The sequence below is a fragment of the Manacus candei genome, unplaced genomic scaffold (assembly GCF_025592945.1).
Source record: "Manacus candei isolate 608988 ecotype Guabito, Panama unplaced genomic scaffold, ASM2559294v1 h1tg000053l, whole genome shotgun sequence".
Taxonomy (NCBI): Eukaryota; Metazoa; Chordata; class Aves; order Passeriformes; family Pipridae; genus Manacus; species Manacus candei.
Window position 1 is genome coordinate 330,412 of NW_026138101.1, and position 22,640 is coordinate 353,051.

General features: G+C 40.2%; 1 long non-coding RNA gene across 7 annotated transcripts in view; it reads right to left on the reverse strand.

Moving 5' to 3' along the window:
* The window catches only part of LOC127477465 (uncharacterized), a 56,853-nt gene that overhangs the window by 27,579 nt on the left and 6,634 nt on the right, over nt 1-22,640 (reverse strand). For 2 of the 7 annotated variants that reach the window (XR_007906954.1, XR_007906953.1), the window contains one exon: nt 21,245-21,826. This is a non-coding gene — a long non-coding RNA (uncharacterized LOC127477465). The other 5 variants (XR_007906955.1, XR_007906959.1, XR_007906957.1 and 2 more) reach the window with 5 other exon arrangements.

Here is a 22,640-nt window from a genome sequence, read left to right on the forward strand (position 1 = left end):
AGTGTGTAATTGTGAGAAATATATTTTTCAGAGGAGCAGAGAGAAATTCAAACACTCAATGAATTTGGAAGATTTTTAGTTACAAACATACTATTGACAACACTGAAATACTACAGTGAACATGAATCACTTTTTAACTTGTTTTCTTTGATCAGAGAGTGACCTACCAGTTAGAGACTCTATTTTATCTTTTCCTTTCATTTACAATTTTCACCCCCAGCTGAGCCCCAGTCAGATTAGACTTTACTAAAGTGATATTTAACTTTGTCATTTCATGCAAGGATTAGCTATGGGGTCTACCCACAGGATCTGCCATAGGAACCACACTTTCAAAGTATCCAATATTTTGTTGTTTCTTTCTCTAGAGAAAAAGAATCAACTCCCTGAAATCCATAAACATGCAAATCCATGAACTACACCAATAGAGGAAAAAAATTAACTCCTTAAAGTAACTATCAGCTTGTCAGTATTTGTACACCTCATTAAGCTTCTTTAATTCCATCATTAGCTGAAGTTTTCGAAATTCTAACTAATTTTTTATAGCAGCTTGAGGAAAGGAATATCTTTAAATTATTACTGAAAAATTCAATATGCCCTTTGAATTTCACAGCTTAACTCTTAATAACCACTGAAACCCCATTCCTGGTAAGTGCTACAGAACTTGTCTAATTTCATGGTGGGGGCAGGCTGGTCATCTATTTATAGGCTTGAGATGAACATTTGCTGACATCCACATGGAAACAATCGGGAATGCAAAGTGGCTCATGCTGGGTCACAGACTGACACACATTTGTTAATCCCCAGTTCTGCCTTCACCTGAAATTGGAACGAAATGGTGCTCACACCTCAGGCTCAGCACCTCCAGTGATCACCTCGATTAGAGCTGATAAGACACTCAGTTGAATAGTGAAGGCACTGTAAAAAAACCTAATTAAGTTTAATTGTTGCGCAACGGTTTAATCAATGTGGTTGGTAATTAAGTGCAAATTATGCACATAATATGTTACAGATGTGGAGCACTGCTTGGGAAACATAGAGGCTATTATGGGATGTAGGAGGGGTTGGAGGGAGGGGAGGGAATTTGTTGCTAAAGTTGCAGTGGAGACTTTGGATACCCAAGACTGAGGTTTTAGATCTCTGTATGTCAGAGTAGTTTTAGAGCTTGTCCTATCAAGAACCTGCTTTGTTGTTGGGCTTTAAACCAGCAGAAAATGTAGAAAACTCGAGCCCTAAAACAGGGGATGTTGGTGAGATTTGTGATGGTGATTAGTTTTCTCAGAACCCGAGTAAATCTGTAAACACAGTAAACTCAAGTTGAAAGAGTCATTCCATTCCAACCCGCTGGTTTTATATCTTCCCACATAACTTTCTAAAAAAAAAAAATTCTGGATACAATTTCTCATGTTTAGTCTGAACTTAGAGGGGACTTTTGTTTCTTCAAAAGCTGAAATAAAATTAGGTTGGCTACTATAAGGTTTAAGACACAAGGAAGAATGTTGTTGGAATGGAATACCTTTCTCTGTACATGCTGCTGGCATCATATAAATAAGTCACAAAAATTCCAACCCAACCCAATCTCTGATTCCATAAAATAATTAAATTGCAGTTTTAAAAACTTTTCTTGTATTTTTAAAAAGGTTTTATGTATTTTTCTTTTTGCATTCAGCCTGGAAAAGGTAAAAATCTTTCTTGGCAGAGGGGCAAGTTATAATGAGGAAAAAGTTGTTAGATGCTCTGAAAAAAATTTGATTAAAATTAAAATATTTCATCAATCTGTTCATGATTCTGCATCAAATATCACTCAAAGAGGTGCTTAGGACTGTGTGAGTGTGCACAGAGCTCAGTCACCTCTTTCATTTTCAGCATCTGTGATTGCAAAGGGAAGGACTGAGTAGCAGCTGGGTAACAGGATAAAAGGATAATCCTTTTAATAAAATGGACTGATTTTCAATTTATTTGAAGAAACGTGCAGTTTTCTCTCTTACATTTGATCACCCAAAGTTTATCACTGATTACATGTTCACAACCCTTTGAGAAAGTGAAGTTTGATAAATCCCAGTTTACAGGCAGGGAAAGTGAGGCACAGAGGGTAAAAATAGGTTCACTTTGGTTTCTCAGAAGTGAATGATGGTATCAGCCTGACTCACCAAACTTCAGCCATCTGTTTACCCTCAAAACTTTGTTTCTTGTGTTATTTTCTCCTGTTTTTACCTGAGCTAAGTCAACTGAGCAGGATACACACGTGACACTAATTCCATCGTTGGGCAGACTCATGATTTTTAAGCCTTCTGTCAAGCTCTATAAGACTTTTTAGCTGCAATATGAGGTGTGAACAAAAAGAACTGTTAAAACAATTGGGGTCAGAACCTGCCCACTGGATACGAGAACTCCTGTGGACTTTAATGGGATTATTTGCATGAATAAAAAGAGCAGGAATACCCCATGGCTTCCTCATTTATGCCCAGCAAATGGAAACCTGGTGTTATATGACCAGAAGAAAATGAAAAAGAGGTGGTTGGAGTGTGGTGGTTCTCCAGTGATTTTTGTAAGCAACTGAAAAACCCGAAATTTCCGCAGAAACTCTCTTGTTTACTGACAAAAACCCCAAACACAATACTTTTCCAATTTTTAGCAACCGTTCTTCCATTACTTTTGGTTTCTGAAAATTGAAGCATCTTCAGCTATATCCATATTTTTCCCTCTTTTGGTTTTCTTCCTTCCTTGCAGAACGCAGCAACTAAATCATCTTAGCAGAAATACAAATTTTAGCCAAAAAATTCAGTTAGGGGAAAAAAAGGCCCCTTTTTTTCGTTCCAAAGAAACCCTGGAAGGCAGCTCTGTTAGTGATAATAATTGGAATATCAGACAAAGGTTCAAGATGAAGCTGCTGCAGCTCAGGCCAGGTAGGTCTGTGCAGATGCCCTCAGTAATTACCCCAGCCTGGGTAAGGAAAGGTCAGTGGGAATGGTATCCATGCCCTCCTCACTCCATAGGACAATGAGGTCCATATGTTGCCTTCACTCCCGAGCTGGTTGCAACTGGAAGAAGGTCAGCACTGCAGAATTATGGGGAGGAAAAGTGGAAAAGCGAGAAGAGGGGTTTTTGCAAAGGCCAAAAAGCAAGGCTTTCATTTTATATTCAATTTGTCTTTTCGCCTCCGAAAGGGGCACAGAGGTTGGGAATTATGATGGAGTTTTTTAATTTTATTAATGACAGGCTTTGTGGTTGCTAAGGGAACTTGACCCAACCAGGGGGAGAAAAAATGGCCCAGCTCAGTATTATCAGGATTAATCTGCTGCCTTGAAATAGCTGGATCTTTCTCCACCGGCCTCACGAGTCCTTCCTGCTCTGCCTCTATCTCCACGACCACCTTGTTGACATGAGCCTACTGCTTAATCCTTGGGAGGAAACCTAACCCTTGGCCTCGGAGAGATGTCCCTGGGAGAGGGTGAGCAGAGTGCAGCCGTGCAGGAGGTGAACCCCCCCCCGGAGTTCAGCCCTCCAGGCACTCGCTCCCGTCAGACAATAAAGCCGCGAGACGTTAATTTAACGGGGGGCTTGATTACACCGTGATAGGGCCCTGCTGGAGGCTTCCAACTGCCCCCTTTATAGTATTAGTATTTATTACACCCCATATTATAAGGCACGGGGATTTGCTTCTGTAGGGCAGTTTGGCTGAGCAATGAAACATAATGTTTCTTTTATTGCTCAATAAACACTGTGCTCTCTTTCACTGCCGCTTTTTCAAGCCTGTTAAGCCTCTAACACAATAATCTTACAGCCCAGCAATGAGAGATCCCAGCCTGTATCCATTTTTGGTTACTTCTGAGGCCTCCTAGAGGCAAGATTCCTGGATAATTCGGTCTCTGGGAGTTTTGCAATCCATACCTACTTTTTTTATTTCTGGAGAGGTTTTGGTCTTTAGGACAGTGATGTTCAATAGGTTCTTCTCATCCTCCAGAAAAAGAGAAGAAACCTAATGTTGGTGTGAAGGACACGGCTGTAGAGCCTCTGGTATTTTGTTTTCCCATCCATATACATCCACATGTGGCTTTGCATCCCATGATTCAACACACCTGGTCTGGCCCAGGGCAAAGTGCTGACAAGAAACCTCCAGGCATCTTCCACACTTCTCTGCCAGCAACCCCAAATCTTTTCCTGTGACATGCCCACCTCCGAGCTGTTCCCAACCTGGCGGTCTCCTCTGAGGAGACCAGTGTCTGTAGTGCATTAATTGATAGTGTTATGAAGTGTTCAGCTGTCCCACCACGGGCAAGAACAAGATTTTCCAGTGTTGACTTCCCTTCTGCATTAGTTAATGTTTGGAAACTCAGTACATCAACACTCTGGACTCCTGCACCGGCCTCTCATCACCTTGTACAGCTCCTAATGTGCCAGCCCATTATCCCTCATGCTGTAACGGGATACAGTGGTCACAAATACACCTCCTTTCAATAATATTGCATTTCCAGCAGAGAAATGGAACCATTTTAGACATTGGTTATGTAGGACAGCTGATTAAGGGCTTAAAAAAAACACTATAACAGCTCTAAGGGCATGACCAAACATTGCAGACAAGGATGACAGTGATTTCTACAACCTTTTGCAGGTTGATTAGCTTAGAACTATGGTTTTTCATTCTATTTCACATTTTACACTCAATGCAGTGTTCAATTTATTTTTTCTTAATTCTCGAAGGATCACAGATCTTTGGGTTAAATTGTGCCAAAATCTTGCATGGTTTTTGTGTTTAGTATGATTTATTTATCATGAATGATGACAGCAGTGTGTCCACTGGAAACCCTCTTTCAAGCAAGTGGGTCTGTCTCTGAAGTTCTCCCTGAAACATAACCTGTTTTTTCCTTCACACTGGACCATTCTAAGCCTTTCTCTCCCTCTTTATTTTTGTGTTCTTAAATGACTGCTCTTAATCATCCTTTTCCACATATTTGTAGATCATTTTAATGTCCCCATAGGTCAATGCCAAACATGACTACAGTTAGCAGTTGTAATCTTTTTGCTTTTTTCAGTCCATGCAGTTATCCCAGCAGGAATCTCATCCACATGATTATGCTTTATGGTGCTGTCCCCCTCTTCTGCTGAGTTTTTGTTTTAATTAAATACCAAAAGTACAGTGATAAAATTACTGTGCCATCTTCAGTGAAGGTTATGGCAATTTTCATACCTGCTATGATTCTGGCAGCTTCTTCTTTCCAAGAGATTATCAGGATATTGGATTTCTCTTTAAATGCACATACACATATTTATATAAAACTCTATTGTCATGTTTAGCTATTTAAAATTATTTCTATGCTTTTCTACATTAAAAGAAGTTATATGGGGGGAAAAGTATACAATCAATATTAGTATAATTCAGGAAAAAGAGAGAAGATTTAAGTTTCCAGTAACATGTTTTCTGATAGATACAAATGGGTTTAATTTAGAATTTTTTATTAATAAATTAGGGAACTACAGTTCTTGTAGCAGCAGCTTCTCTGCTCATTCCTAAGATGATTTAGTTCTGCACAGGAAATTTTGCCTTCAAATTGCAGGTGGCCTTGTTTCTTTGATTCCTAAATATTCCAATGCTTCTTTAGGGGATGTTTGTTCTCATTTATTCCTCTGTGTAATTAGAAATAGTGGTTAGAATTGCTCTATGGATCTGATTGGAAACCCACAGAGGTCAGCTGGAAGACGTGCATTGATTTCCCCGGGTTTGAGAGAGCCCAAATTACCCTCAAGTTCTTCAGACAAGTGTAGTCCAAGCCCCCAGCCACTTTTATATATAAATAGGACCTGAGAGCAGCAGCATCACAGACTCTCCTGCTCAGAGCTCTTGCCCCTTCACAGAATCACACACCTCTATTAAACACTTTGTCCTGCCAGCAAAGGGTTAATAAATACACATTTGGAAAAGAATCCCTTTGAATCACGACCTGAGAGGGAGCTCAAATATTTTCTCAATGGAGAGTTGGTGGAATTTTCTATAGATCTGGGGTGAAAGAAAAGTCTTCAGAAATTCTCAGAAGAAAGATCCTTTGAAATGGCCCGACTTGTGTTATGAAAAGCAGTTCGATAAGCCCACCCATGGTAAAGTTATTAGGAATTTATATCATATGGATCCCATTAACCTAAACGTTTGCTTTCAAAGAAAACTTCTCGGTACATGACTACCACTAAGTCCAAGCACTTCAGGTTTGGGGATTGTGTTTTTACAAATGAATCGAGGGTTATCCAATCAATTAGCTGAATTCCCTGTGTAATTGTGCTTTAAATGAATCACCTGGTACTAATGAGGCTGCTTACCCATTAAAAGAAAAAAAAAAACCAGCATTGCCTTTAAGGGAAACACTTTTAAATCTGCAGAACAAAATATCTCACAGTCTATAGTTAATCTTTGGCACTCCCTGCCTTGGGATATACCCAAAGCAGGTAGATTTCCAAGATTAGGCAGAAGGATTTAGGTCACATTGCAGTCAAAATACCACTCAAGCTAGTTTTAATTAATTATTACAAGTCCATCTGAAATCATTACTGAGATCAAAGCCACGTTGTTTAGGTGATAATAAAAATATAGGCTAAGAATAAGGTTGGAGCTTATTCTCCACAGGCAGAAAGCAAAGCAGGACCATGGAGATGACAGATGGAAGAGGAGGAAGGAACTGAATGACCGGTGCTGGATACACAGAAATTCAGCTTTAAAGTTTGGAAAAGAACCGAGTTATTTTAATCATCTCACCTGCTACACTCTGCTGCACTTTGGAAGGGTTTAATACACAGGCTTTTGCCATGAAATAAATTATCTCTGTGCTAAATTATTGAACAATTTAGATGTATTATAACCCCTATAGAAGCATAAAGGATTCCAGACTACAAGGGCTATTTGTCTGTCCTGTAGCATGGAGCTATCAGTGGTTTAGTAAGGGATTTTATCATTGACTTATATTGTGGTTCTAAATTAATTCAATTGAGCAAAAAAGAGAAAGAGAGGAAAAAAAAGCATTTAAGGCCGTGCTCTCCACAGTGGAGTCCACAGGCAGGAGGCTGCAGCGGATTATACGGAGCATATTTCTCCCGACCACAACTGGATTGAAACAATTTACTGGATGTGAGCCTGGAACGACAGCGGGTCTGGGATGGGGGAACACCACCAGCCCTCCTTCCTCCCACCCAGCAAATACTTGATTTTCCTCTTGGGAAATGGTCAACACCTTGTCCCGCTCAGCTTTGTCACAGCGTGATGGGATGTAACGCATCGGATCCAGAGGGGCCTTCAAATCCCATTATTAAGCATATTGCTGGAATTTCTGTTTGGTTATTTTTGGTTCATTCAGGGTCAATGCCCTTCCATGAGCAGGGATTTATTAGATATTCCCCTGGACAAACAGAGAGATAATTATTCAGCAAAATAAAAGAAGGCACTTAGAAGCTGGCAAACCTGAGAGTATTCTTGTTCTAATTTAGGGAAACTTCTGATGCTTGGAGCTGGGATTTCTGGCCTGTAGAAAGAATCTGACTAAACTCTCCCCAACTGTTTTCAGTGAGGTGGAAAAAAATGAGAAACACGCAAGAAGTGCCTACTTTTGATCACCAATGTGTTTTGATCTCATAAATTATGGCTGAAATTAGGCGTGGACTGGAAAGTGTGAGTGTGTTTTCTCTCGGTCTGGGAGCTTCTTGTTTTGAGAGAAGGAGCCCTGTGCCTCCACCTTCATCAAATACCTTTTTCATTCCACCTCTGCTTTCTAAGAAGTAGGTTTCTCTTGCCATTTATCAGAGGTGTCACGAGCACAGGATGGAGAAGCACCGCACACCTCCCTTTCTTTCTCCTCTGGGACTTCCTCAGTCTAAACCTCATGCTTAGCTCCAAAGAGACCTGAAAATGTTCCAGTCTATGGAGCAGGTTGACCTGCAACCTAATCTCATCCCAACTGTCATAACACTGTGTTAGCCATGCACAGCTAATAAATCACAATAATGCTGAGTTAATGGAGCGGGCTTTGACAGTGCCAGGATTAGAAGGGCACACAATAAACAAAGAGTGTCTGAGTGCAGAGGTACAGTGGAGCAGTGAAAAATCACCAAGTGATGCTACAAATCTTGTGCTGGTATTTCCATGGGCCTCTGCTATAGGCAGTGCTGGGGGGGAGCTCACCTCCTTCACGTGGTCCCTCTTTTCTGTCAGACCATGAGACAAGGCACGAGAGGAGGTTTGGTGTAGGAGCTCAACCTGGTGTAAAGTGCAGCTGAAGAGACAGGTCAGACTGTCTGGAAGGGTATAAAAGGAGGCTGGTGAATTATCTTGCCTCAAGCAGCGATTTCCTCCTCTAGCAATAGGAATCCTCACTGGCAAGGCTGGGAATTCATGGCTTTGCAGGGAGAACCACAGTCTGTCCATCTGAGACAAAATGCCGCCTGAAACAAGCCACCAGGTTCAATTTAAATAGATATAACGAGAAATACAAGGAGAAAAAAATCACACCAGAAAAAGATGTTCATTTTTAAAGGTCTCAGGATGACTTACTGAATAGACATACCCAAAGAATATTCCCTGTAGCTTCTACAACTTCCAAAGCAAATGCATGGATAAGTAGTAGAGCTGTGGAGAAACTTATTATCTTTTTACAAGAATGCTTTTGGCACTGAATTGTGCATCTCTTAGATCCCGAAATAGATTTTAACATTGTTTTCTTAACCCTGGCATGGGAAAGAGTGGATTTTTCAACCTTTGTTAATGATGGACAAGCCTGAAGACTTTTGATAATTTACTTCACAATGGGTAAATAGCCGAAGTCACCTTATCTGAACCAGCCAGGATGATTTGGTCTGAATAAAGAAGCTGGAAGTCTCATGAGAACAGGACTTACAAGATTTCCATTATTTCTTCTTTCCAGTAGGAAAAGTGACACAAAGAGGATATCCTATCTTTCTGTATTTCAGGACCCCTGCTTCTCCTCAGGGCTGGAACGAAGAAGCTGCAAAATCATGTGAAACTAGAGATTGGGAATCATTTCACTGACCTTTTTGGAAAGATTAAATGTGACTGTAAGTTTGTCTGCATGAACACATAGTGATAAAGAAACAACATTTCTTTGCTTCCTTTTCTTCTGTTAAGTCTATTAATTTCAGTGGTGTTATTTCTTCACTTACATAATTTGTTAAGAGATGAATCAGATCCCCCTTTACCCTTTCTTTTTTGGCAATATTTTTACTGGTAGAACTGGAGAGTTCTCCTCCTAGCAGAGGAGAAATCTTAATTCATCTTAGAGTCACCCAGAGAGGTGAAAGAAGGAACTCAGATTAGAAGTTGAAAGAGTAAATGGTCAACTCAGAGGAACTAATCTTAAGCCCAAGTTCATGTTTAGCTTTCAAACATGAACTTTCAAAATTGCTAGAAATTTGCTGCAAACCCTTAAAACAGTACAAGACCAGATTAATAATATGGAAACACACCATTTGTAGAGGTCTGAGCTAAAAAGAATAGAGAACCTGATGACAGCAAAAGTGTGGACATCCAGACAATGATGGGACCTTATGATTTAAATTCTATGTGAACAGTAAAAAAAAAAAAAAGAAGGAAAGGAAGAAAAAAAACCCCAATGCTGATGCCTGCATTTTTGTTATTAGTAGTGGCCCTGACCCAGCCAGGAACATATCACACGCAGAAATCAAAACTAACCATTGAGCAATACTTTGGGGGGCTGGGGGTGGAAATCTCCACGTTTGGGTTTGCTCCAAGATGAGCAGAATGGTGTGATGTGGATCCACTCACACTCCAGTGCCTCCAACAAAATCTGTTCTCTGGGCTTTTGCTTATGGTACCTGGAAATGTGACCCTAATGAGCAACTTTCAGTCCCTTCTTTGGCCTTTGGGATCTTGCTCTTTGACGTGTCATAAACATGGGTATCTGCCCCAGTTCCTGAAAGGAGTTGTTCCTGCAGTGTAACAGCTGCAAAGATTTATAAACTTCTCTGCTTCAGGCAAATTGGTAAATGTCTATTTGCAGCTAATTCTTAATTTTGGTTTTGGGGGTTTTTATGTGTGGAACTGCTGGTGACTAAACCCTTGGATTGCCTTGGGACTTTTCCATGCTCATGTAACATCTACCCCTTCCTAGATCAAAACAGGCATGCAAATCAACTCTTGAATATTTGTGGATGCTCTATTTTCTTGCAGACTCACTTCAACTCTTTGCAGACCCAGACAGAACCCAGCTGGGCTTTTTAGACTAGCACAGCTCTGCCTCCACCCAGAGACAATCAAACCTCAGGCAGTAAATCCCAAAGGCTTCAGCTTCTCTGGTATTTCATCTTCTGGTACCTTCTCTCATCCGTCCAGCGCTCGAGAACCTGGTGAGTTCATTGCCCATTTTATGAGCTATTGAGTAGAGTGAACATGTGACTCAACTGTAACTGAGTTTTAACTGCTGGAAAAATATCTTGTTTCTGCTTGGGTACTGAGTTTATTAGTTTCTCAAATTTTTATCAGTTGTTTACATGTGCCTACACTACATAGCTCTGGTGACTAAGAAATGGGAGAGGACACTGTGAATTAGGAACTGTAAAAGGGAGGAAACATAAATTAGTGATGTTCTCTTCTTCCATAAATAAATATTTATGACTCCACCAATAGGTTATCCTGCTTCAGCCTTGTACAAACACCGTCTGCAGCAGAGGTAATGTTGATTTTAAGCAATGTACCCTCAGATGCAGAGTCCTGTTTCTCAGTGCCTGCAGTGGCAGTTAATGCAGCTCAGCTCCTCATAGATTTAAGACTCTGATGCTTGAAATCTATGTCCAGGTGCTTTCCAGGCAACTGGGAAATTATTTTATGCATTTCCATTTCCATGGCATCTCCTAAAACATTAATCTTTGCAGTTGCTGCCATTTAAAATTTATCTGAGCTATTGAAGGAATAGTCGCTCAAATTCCTCGAATCTTGTTCCCTCAACACATTTACTTAGGACATCCCATCCCTTCAGGCTGTCCCTCTTCTTTCCTGAGGATGTTTCAAAGCAGAGTGAAATGAGGACTCTTCTCCTGTTGACACTCTGAGTTTGGCTGTGAAGAAGGATGTTATTTCTGCGAGAGCTGGAGTTTCCGAAGGCAGCCAGTTGAGTTTGTTTATTCCCCCGTTTCAAAGCCTGCACTGTCCTGTGGCTCCACATCACCAGGGCAGCTTTAGTGCCTGACAAAAGTGTCGAGGAAAACCCCCTTGAGCACGGGGTGTTACAACCTTCTGCAGAGGAGTGGCCAACCCCCTCAGCCTCCCAATGCTCTCCTGCCAGACCACGCAGCGCTGAGATGCTGAAATATGTTCTTTCCTGGCAGAGCTCAGGAACGGCCAATTTAGTGGGAGAAGGAAGTTGGCAGAGCTCTGTCCGTAAAGACTTTGAAATAGTCTGATTTTTATCAGAAATGACAACAGCAAAAAGAGAGTAAGCCAAGGGTGCTCCAAAAGCTGCGCTCGTCTCCCGCCTCCCTCTACTCTCACCAACGTCATGGAGAGAATTTCCTTAAGTTTTCTCCAGGAGACTCTATGGAAGAGTTTGACTCAGTTCCTGCAGTGTCTTGGGTCCTTATGTTTCTAAGGGAAAAAGTGTGTTTTGAGTAAATTATTGACAAAGCAAAAGTGTGACTCTTCTGAGGTCGTTTCAGTGCATGAGGCCACATTCTTCCTCGCAGAGCTGGTGAAAGTAAACAACATTATTATAGATTTTGGTCATGCCCTGGCATCAGTAAGTGCAGTTTCTGTGTTTGCCATATGCTCTCACTGAACTGGAACAGCACTGCATACACAGGGAAATTGTTTAAAGAGCCAGTTCAGCCTCAGAACTCGCTGTCAAAATTATGATGTACATGATTCGTCCTGTGAACCACAAGAGCGTTTTTGTTTGTCAAGTGAAATAATGTGTAATTTGGTAGATCATTTAGGAAAACTTTTTTGTTTGTTGGGTTTTTTTTTTCCCTTTTTTTTTTCTTTTTTTTTTTTTTTTTTAGTATCCCACCACAGGCCTGGATATTGGAGTACAGGATTAATGGAGAGGCTCCTGCATCTCCCTGGGACGACAGCGACTCGATGTGAGATTGAAGACAGAGGAGGCACAAGCCAAGACTTTAAACTCTGCTCTCAGAAGGCGACTTGCTGAGCCAAGTAAAGAGAAGAGGGAAAATTGACACCCCACAAGACACGGACAATTGTTGCCACCGGCTGGGAGGCCTTAAATTACAACCCCATTTTGTATATCCAAAAGCTTACACTTTCTATTTATACATCCCACTTCTTCTGTGCACCAAAAGTTGGATTTGGCAAATGCAGCTATTCCCTGCAGGCATATGGGTGAGGTTTGCTGCAGAGAAAATAAACTTGATTGTTGAAAACCTGTGTTTGCAATTACTCTGAGTTTCAATATTCTGAGGTCAAAATAGATCCTTTTAAAAATCATAATGCTTTGAAACAGATTCGTTTTCTTTCTGAAATGGTTATTGGATTAAAATGAAATATTGAAACGTTTTTGGTAAGCAAGTCATAGCAAAACCCTTCAATAGACATTATGAAAATGTGGAAAGAAATAAAGTATAGAAAGTTTTTTGGGGTAAAGACCATTTCTGTTAAAAATAATTAGTTCTAAAAATGACAACCTGCTACACTGAGCAGGCCAAACCAGGTTTCCAATACATCTTTTGGGAGATTATTCCACAGTCTGAAAGATCTTTACTTGGCAAAGGGGCAGGTACAAATAGTAAGAAGCATTTTCTTCAGGGACTTTGGTGGACTAGATGAGAATCTGAGTTCATAAATATTGTCACAGAAAATTGTGAGACTCTCTTAGGACAAAAAGCCAGATTTTGCAGCGTGTTTAATGTGCCTTAATTTCCTTAGGAGTGAGAAAGAGGGACTGGCATTTAAAAATATATTAAAGGTCCCAGCCAGGAATGAGCCAAGGAGGTCTCCCAGGTTGGGAATAATCCTAAAATTCTGAAGCAATCATTCAAAGGGGATGAAATATTTTTAATAATTTATTTGCTATTTCAATGACATCTCCAGAGTGTGTCAGCAGAGCTTTCACACTGGATGACCAACTTGATGTGAATTTTTGATAGAGAAAGAGTAAAAAATCAGAACTCCAGGAGCAGGAATAAAAAGCAGATCTAGAAAAAAGATCATAAGCAATTATTTAGGTCCTTGAGATATAGCAACACACTGCAAAAGAGCTTCAACAGGACTAAGAGCAGGAGCCTTTCTCCTCCACCTCGGACTGGAGCTACATCTGGCACTTCACCCTCCTAAGAAAACAGTGAGGGGCTTGTTCCAAGGAAGGTGCAAGGAGGGCAGCCAGAGCTGCTCTGCATGCTCCTTGCCTTGAAATATTCCTTCACTGCATGCCCACTTGAAGGCCCCTTTATGCTGAGGAAACTTAGTGTAAATAGGAATCAGGCTCAAAGAGCCTGGAAAGCCATAGCACGAGAGTTCAAACCTTTTCAGTTCAAACCCTTTCAGATCAGAGCAGCTCTAAACCTCCAGCCAGGTTTCCCCCCACCATACACAGCGTGCTCATTAGGGCTGGCTGATGAACTCTGCTAATTACCTTATGCTTGGGGCTGCCATGTTATGGATGGCAAGAACACCAGGGGTGTGTTTTTGGAGGAGAGGAGGGGGCGTCTCTCAGTTCTCTTCCATTTCTTGGAAAGAAAAAGCTTTTACTTTATTTTTTTTTAACCTTAAAGTGTTACTTGTAAATGGAGGCCAGAATTTAATTTCAGATAGTGTTACTCCACCTTGTGCAAGTGATTTCTCTTGACACTGCACTGACTACCCGTGCACAAAAAGCCCTTTATGACTTACACGCCAAAGAGCCTGAAGTATTTTTTGCCTCTCCAAAAATGACATTTCATTCCCCCCCTCCTTTTTTTTTTTTTATCACCTGAACACTGGCCTTAAAACCACAGCACGCAAAGGCCCCATGTGAAGTAGGGAAAGGCATTCAGCATCTGCTTATATCCCCAAACTGAAGCACCAGTGTGCCTAAAAAAGCTTGTATTTAAAGGCATTGCAGCTGCATCAGCTCATATTTCATCCAGCCACCAATTTCCTTTTCCCCCTGACAAACAGGCCTCAGAAAGAACCCAGGCCAGAAATTCTCCACGTTAGCGAAACATTTCCTCTTTCCCGTTCTCCCTTCCATTAACATTATTACGCTGCTCCTGGGAAAAGATGACTTTTCCAATCCAGGCAGCGTATTTCTCTCTTTTCTTTTCTTTCTGTCTGTTTTCTCCTTCTCCAGGCCAGAGGTAAGGGAAGAACTGGGGTGCGGATAACAAGGGAGAAGGAATATTTGGGCGAAAGGAAATAGAATGTTTCTTCAGGAAGGAGACCCTAAAATCTTCCTCCTTTTTGCATGTGAATGCTGAGAGATGGCAAGTCCTGGCTCTTTCTTCCACTGAGTGTGGGATAGAAAGAGAGAGAAAAACACCGTGTGGGTGACAACACTCATTGAGGCTCAGGTGCTCAAACACAACTTTGGTGACAACATTCACCAAATGCTCCCTCTGGGATAAAGAGCTGCTTAAAGCCCATTTGGCTGATCCAGGGGTTAAAACTCATCCCAGACCTGGCTTAAGCCAAGTTACAGCTGGTTAATAAGCCAATATTTACAGTTGTCAGGATATTATACTTGTTTCTAGATGTCCAGCCGCCTTCATGGTCTGTGCAATTCCATTTCTGCATATCCCACCTCCACTAAAGGTCTCCATCCTCCCAGCTTGCAGGACCAACCCTTTAACTCACACATCTTTACTGCCTGATTTATGTCAGGGCTGTAGCAAATGGATTCAACCTACACAAGACCAAAACCAGCTCTGATACAAAAAGGAGTGATTATCCCGCGTATCAGGAGGGTTGTACTCGTATCGAGTCTGATTTTACCATGTGCATGTTCACTTCAGCCTGCTTTTATTTTTCTTCTCCTTCAAGAAATGGAAGGTAGAGCCCCAGAGGACAGAAAACATCTCAGTGAAATTAGTGGCAAAGGACAGCCAGGTCATAATTCCTCACCGCAGAGCAAGCGTGTCGTGACTGAACCATAAACTTTCTGTTATGCCCATAAAAAAGGTGAAACAGCAGCATCTGCTCCCTCAAAATACCCTCTGGCATTATTTTAAAGTCACTTTACCCTATTCTAAGGTAACTAACTCAGGAAATCCATTCTCGAGGCAGCTCTTATAAGTTCTAATAGGGAATTGCTTCTTCTTTCTCACTGTGCCTAAAAAGCTGTGAAATAATTTGGGTTTCTCGTGTTTGGTTTTTTGAGAAGTCGACCCAAAAAGCAGGGAGATTTTATGAAAAAGTGCCTTATAAAAGGAGCAGTATAAGAACAGGTTTGACAGACAATTTCCTGCAGGTATAAGTTGCTTAATCATGTACCAGTGGCTGAATCAGGTATTTTGATTCAATCAGATTTTATGTTGTGTTTTAGCAATTCTTGGCAATAAGTACTAACACCTCAGAAACGGATTAAAAATCATAATTTCAAAGAGTGCAGGAATGGTTCATTTCAGGAGATCAGACGGAGCAAATTTCCTTTCTGTTGTTCTCTTCCACTTTGACTTTGTAATTCTGTTCTAAATAAACCTTCTGCATAAATTGTTGTTTACAGTGACAAAGGCAAATCACATCAAGCCAGACCCCTGAGCCTTTTCCTGCAGGATTATCAGAAAGGGGCAGTTTCTCTAACCACTCTCTGTTCCTCCTCTTTTTTTATTTTGTGTTTTCTTACTTGCTTTGCTGTTTTTGCTTTTCCCTCTGGGTTGGGAGCTTTGTGCAGACAAACAGACCTTCCCTTGGGAATGGTTTCGGCTTCAACAAATTGCCATTCTGTGACACTCTGCCAAAGAAGTACCTTGGAAAATTCCCAACCACCTCTAGTCTGTTCTCTGGAGCACATTTCACTTCCAAATCCTTGGAAAGTTCTGGAGCAGACCATCCCAGGGCATAGTCCTCTCCACTCCAGGGCATCCCTTTTTCAAGGCAGCTTGGCCCCATCTAAAGGGAGGCAATTTATATCCAAGATCCTTTTGGAGGTGACATTCAGCCTCAATTTAAAGCTGAGGAGGGAGTTTTCCAGCATTTTTGACAAAAACAGAGCAATGATATTATGTCTGGTTTTGATTTAGAGCTCGTTGCAGTGTCACACTTAAAAAAAATTAAATTATTCCTATTTTGTAGGGTTTGAAAGGATCAGTTTTCTGTTTTTGAAGGTTAAGTGCAGGCAATGCACTCCATTTTTTGGCTTTAGCATCTTCAAATAGAGAATCCTGTTGTATTTAACGGTGTTAGCAGAAATAAGAAATCGCAAACTTTTGAAAAGAAATATAAAAGTATTGGTAATGCCAGCTTTTTTTTTCTAAAAATATTAGTTTTCCAGGAGTGTTTTTCAATTCTAACATCAACGAAAAAGATAAGATGAACTTATATATATTTTTTCACTTGGTGTAAAAATGACCGCATAAAGTGCAGAAGATACATAATAAGAAGCAAAAGCACGGACTCGTTTGGACAACCCAAGTTAATTCTTTGGCTGCACCTCTAAATGTTTGATTCTGCTCAGCTCCCCTGAATGTGATTCTTAATTTTTTTTCTCCCTAAATTTGCCCTGGAACAACTCACACAAAAATTTTGACCGTTGTTTTGACCGATTTTATTTTTTTTTCCCCGCTCTTCCCCAACATGGTTTCTGTGAGCTCTAAGAATAACAAAAATAATAAACCCAACGTTCAAGTTATGCCTGGAGAAGTTTTATTTCGTTTTTACTTCCACCAGTGTCAAAATACCATTCTTAGCAGCCCCGGTGCCCCGTCACGTGGTTGGAGATTTTTGTTTCATGCCTTTCTGGTTAGAGATGTCTTGCTTGAGAATTTTATTTCGTGCGTGTCATAGAACAAGTATGTTTTTTATGACATTTATGAATGTGACCAGTCTGGGAACATGCTGTCTGTCTGCTCGGGTTTAAGCCAAAATTGAAGTCATTGTAACTAGAATTTCCAATTTTGGGGAGAGCTGATCCGTCAGCTGGGGGTCAATAAATTGGCAGAGTCATCTTTTATAGCATGAGAAGGTGATTTCTGCCTTAGAGGAATTGTCAGGGTGAGGTTTTGATTATCTGAAATATTCGTCAGAAAGATTCTTTCTACCTTGCCCTGCCTTTTCTTTTTGTTATAAAATTTATATTAACTGTAGTATTAAATAAAAAAAAAATGCATTTAAATTCTCAGTGCCTGTTACAGAAACCAGTTTTGTCCTGAAGTGCAAGAATCAAGCCTGCAGCATCAAAATATCAAAGAATTTCAGTCTCCTGTTGCATTAAACCTACCTCTCTTATTTCAGCTCCTCCAACTCTGAAATTCATGATTGAGAGCTGTTAACTCCCAACGATAGCTCCTGGCAAGCAGGGCTTGAGGTTTTTTTAATATTTTATTTTAATTATTTTTAGTTTATAGCTCAGCAACTCGGCTGACCCAGGGGAACACTTAAACTAAATTTGATAGATGTCAAGTTAGGAAAAATAAAGACAGCAGTGTTCTTTCTGCCTGCAATTACAAATGTTTGCTGGAGACTTTTCTGACAGGATTAAGCAGAGCAGAGACCTGGGGAGAGCAGAGAGGGACTGTCGCTGAGGTCACCTTGGCTGATGTTCTCCAGAGCCTGGAAGGGGAGGAGGACTAGGACACCCCCCGGTAGCAGTTGCTCCTAACTCCAAATGCAGCAGGTTTTCCCTTTTTTTCCCCCTTTTCCCTGAGTCCTGATGCGTCTTGCATCAACTGCAGGAGCTAAAAAGAGAGTGCTTGTTTTTTCAGCTGACATTTGGAGCTGTGGAGACCTCTGAGATGCCCCGTAGATGGGCTGAAAAACCCCCAAGAAAAACAAAAAATGGAGCTTAACGAGCTGCAAAGGAGTGAGGAAATGCTCCAGGAAACGATGCAAAAGCCTGCTTTTGACAGTCTACCCCAAACCCAAATATCAGAAACATTCCCCAAAAATGAAAAAAAAGTAGATCTGCTGTTTTCCAGTCCATTTTTTTCCTTGCAATCTAAAATATATGAAGACACTGTAAAATGGACTGATGCAATCAGTGAGAAAGGGAGAAAAATTAGACTCCTCAAAGTTCTATAGGAATTATTCAGAGGGGAAAAATGTTGCATCTCTCCAGTATAATATACTGGCAAACTGCATCAGGGAAAAGGAGTGGGCTCTCCAGTTTTTTGTCATTAGGTCATGGGCTCAAATCATGCCCAGGAATTTAATCCAAAACTCAGCGAAATCAGCAGGAGCCTCATTACTGGGAATCAATACTAAGGTACACAAGAAAGGACAAACAGAAATTGTCAGAAAAAAATATTGAGCATTCATATGTTCTTTTGAATATGTTCAGTTTTTTCTTTACACTGAAATAAGGGGAGGAATTTCTTACTGGTCTGATCTTTCCATAATTCTTTTCAATATTTGTTTTTGGGTGACCCTCACTCTTATAGCTTTACTTATATTCTATCACTGGAAAAGAAGGGGAGATACAGGCTGGGTATGAATAAAGTACACACATCCAAAATTGGGTTTTGTTTGAAGGTGGGAAACCCTTTTTTTTACTGCTATTTTTAATTATGAAAAAAATCTAAATTATATCTACGGATATGGATAATTTTTCCCACTCTAAAAAAAGGCTGACAGAGAAGTGCTGCATGAATTGATATTGCATGAAAGTTCTTCATGGATCATGTGAGATCAGCTGGTTCCAGCCCAATTTGGGGAATTTTCTGAGTGAAATAATATTGTCAAAGGGGTGCCCACTGCACAAAGCTCAGCATAAAATGCCCTGAATCCTACAACTTTCTAAGTATAAAATCTGAACTACATTTTCCCGCTGGAGATGTCCTTTCTGCTGTGGGAATTGAGGGTGGTACTACTTGCTCGTGATTTAAACTGTTTTCACTGTCTATTTTCCAATATTAATAATTAATTTTAAGGTTAAATCCTTTACTGGATGGACAGGTATTTTTATAACACATTAAAGAACATTTACTTAAGGTGAAGCACAAGCTGATTTATCTCTATAACCATGGAGGGCAAGAGTATTCCCTCCATATTTTTCTTCCCAGCTTTCAGACAAATAAATCAACACATATATATATATATATATATACATATATATATATTTGCAATACTTGGTAATAATAAAAAAAAGCTGAGGTCATCTGAATTATTTCACAATCAGGCAGGTAAAGTGGCTTAGCAGATTATGAAACCCCACTGCTGCCAAATTGCTCCATGATGATAATTATTTGCTTCTGTTCTTTAATTCTGGGTGGGCAATGCTGCTTTTCTTCTGTCCTCTGGAAAAAAAAAAAAAAAAAAAAAAAGCAAGATGGCTCTCCCTATGGTTTTTGGCTTAACTGCACACATCTGGGTTTTGTATCAAAAGAAATAAATATCAGCCCTAATTAATCCTCTGAGGCTGCTGGGCACGAACTCCTGAGTGACACAGGCTTTAATTACAGCTTCAGCCAGGGATGGAGTTGGTTGGGGAAGGCTGGCTGTTGATTTAATGCACTATATCATGTCCAAAAGGATCTGGAACAACACTGATTTACATCAGCTGAATATTTGGCTCATTTGAGACTCCCTTGGGAAGGAGAGGGGCGATACCTATATCCATACACTCCCCCTGAGTTGGTCAGATGTGGTGTGCAGCAAACTCTATTGCAAAATGCTCGCGAAATCCAGTTTGCTGAGTTCAAATGTTGAAGTTGTTTAACTGGGGAAAAAAATAGTGTGATATTGAAAAAAAAGCTCTGAAAATATTATGATCATATATTCAGATATTTTCTCTAGGAATATGAACTCCTTGAGTTACTAGTGCTTTGTAAAAGGTTATGTAGAATGATTCAACCACAAGATAAAGCTCCTGTATTTCAGAAAAAGAAGTATCTAAATGACTATATTCTGATTACTTTTACATGTTTACTAATTCAGCTAATTAAAGATAGACTTCAGGGATTCAGTTGAACAGCAATAAAACTTGTTGAGAATGAGGTTTGTTACACATCCTACAATTCCAAACCTGTCTGTCTTTGTCTCTTGTATTCCCTCCTCTTTTTTTTTTAAGAAGACTTTAAAACCAAGTTGTTTGTAAATATATGAGTGAATTCAGAGTAAGTGAAAGTAAAGAGACTGTTAACACTGTCCTCAGTACAGCCAGGCTTTGTGCAAACTTCCCTCCCTTCCAGTACACCTCAAGTCTAACTTGCAGTAAACGTTGTTATTCTAGTCCTGGGTTTATCTACCAAAGGGCTGCCAATGTACTAAATTGTGTGGTTGATTCTTGTAAAGAGTGCTAATGAAACTCACTATTATTATACCTATTTTCCCTCCCAGCCAAAGCCCAAACTGGAACTGTAATCCCTAGGAGTTCAAACCTGGTATATTAATGCCCTGCAAAACTCCTCCTGCCTCCCCACGATGCCATCTGAAGTCATCCCTGTGTATCCAGGCTGGTTTTGTTGTGCTAGGCAGAGGTGTGTTTACATGACTATCCATCTATTACAGGATATTATTTTTCCAGTGGAGAGTATTTCAAATATTTCCAATGAAGACTTTTCATTTCTACTTTTTTTTTTTTTAACTGCTGTTACTGAAAGTAAAAAAGAAAGAAATAAAAGCATACCAGAAAAATCTACAGTAAAGTCAGAGAAGCAGGGAAAATTGAGAATTTAGAGTCATGGAATCATTTAGATTAGAAAAGACCTCTAAGATCATCAAGTCCAACCATTTCCCCAGCACTGCCAAGGCCACCACTAAACCGTGTCCCCAAGTGCCACATCTACATGTCATAAATCCCTCCAGGGATGGTGACCAAAGCACTGCCCTGGACAGCCTGTTCCAATGCTTGATAAGCCTTTCAGTGAAGAAATTTTCCCTAATATCCAATTTATCTCCCCTGGCACAACTTGAGGTCATTCCAGCTGTTACTTGAGAGAAGAGACCAAAATCCACCCCACTACAACATCTTAAAAGATGAGGCTGATGCTGACATTTGCTCTGCTATATGATGGCCCCAGTGGATCCACAGATTCTAGTCAGAAGTCTTTAATTACATACAGTATTTTCTGGAATTCCTTGCATGTTCCTTAATTTCACACATATATTTTTTACACAGATATGTCATATGAAGACAAAGCAAGAGAATCCTGTAAAAAAGTAATATCATTCTGATTAATACTGGTGTACAGCCTGGATTCTTGAGAGTATTTCACAAACACTAAGGGCCAGATTAATTGATGTAATGGCAGGAAATCCATGGCATAATAACCTGATTTAATTCTAGAAATCTTGCACAGTAACTGCTTCTTCGTGCCCAGTCTGTACATGCTCCTCGTGGAGATTCCAAGATCTGCCATTAGCTCTGATTTTTCTTCAAATCCTTTGATAATAGGAAGAAGTAAAATCACAGTTACCTAAACAGCAATCCCTGCTATTCTTGGGCAACCAAAGCCCTCTTGAAAGCAAAGGAATGGCTGCAGAAAGGTCATTGCCAGGAAGCATTCAAACACCATTAATCCTCCTCTATCTCCTCACTGCTGATAAGACTCTCTTTAGACCCTGGAGTCAAGTTCCTCTTACCCTGATATGTTCAAGTGCTCAGTGTTGTGCTCCTGTTATTCATGTCTGGCTGGAGGGTTGAGTTTCTCTCCCAGTTTTTCCTTTCACTTCAGCAGCTCTGGAGCCAGCACAACGTGGCCTCATCAATTTTACTCTTCTCCACTACGAGCGAATCTTCTACCAACAAAAACCAAGGGTAACTTTTAACACGAGTGTGCAACATCCATGTTTGTGTTTAAATGTTCACTCTACATTTACCAATGATATAGAAGTGCAGAGAATACAAAATTACCTCCTGACCTCCCTCCTCCATGAATGGCACCATTAATTTTGTTGTAACTTCATTCACACCTAGAAATTCATAGCTAGAAATGCGTGTTTGGGCATTAGGACAAAAGGTACCCAAGACTGCAACAGTTAATTTGAGATTTTTCATCTTTCTTATTTCTCCAGCTATTTACGGGATCATGCAACCCAAGATAAAAGTTAGTAATATGGATTCTGCAGTAGTCCATTCCACCTACTCTTTGTCATCTTGCTGATCTAAACAGAAACCTGTTATACTAATGAATTTTGGGATTCTTTTCAGCTCCCTTACAACAATATCTGAGCACCTTATTGTTTCTAAACCTGTATTTTACTTAGCAGAGAGATAAAACAACCCTGTTTCACAGGTGGAGAAGTGGGACACTGGAAGATAACAGAAAGGGAATTCAGCTCAAATATGCCCTTTTAAGTGAATTATCTATACACAGCACAAGTACTACTGCTTGTGGAAGCACAACGGAAATACCCTGTTTCATGAAGTCATCTATCTTCCAAATTAATTTTGATCCTCTGTTTACACTTGCTCTTTATTTTTCAAAACAACCCTGAAAGGCAAAAGCAGAGTTTTGAGAACCTTCATGTAATAAAGGAACAATTAAGCTTTTGCTCATATGAGGAAAAGGTTTTTAGTGCAGTGAAATATCCATCAGACTTTGCATTTCTC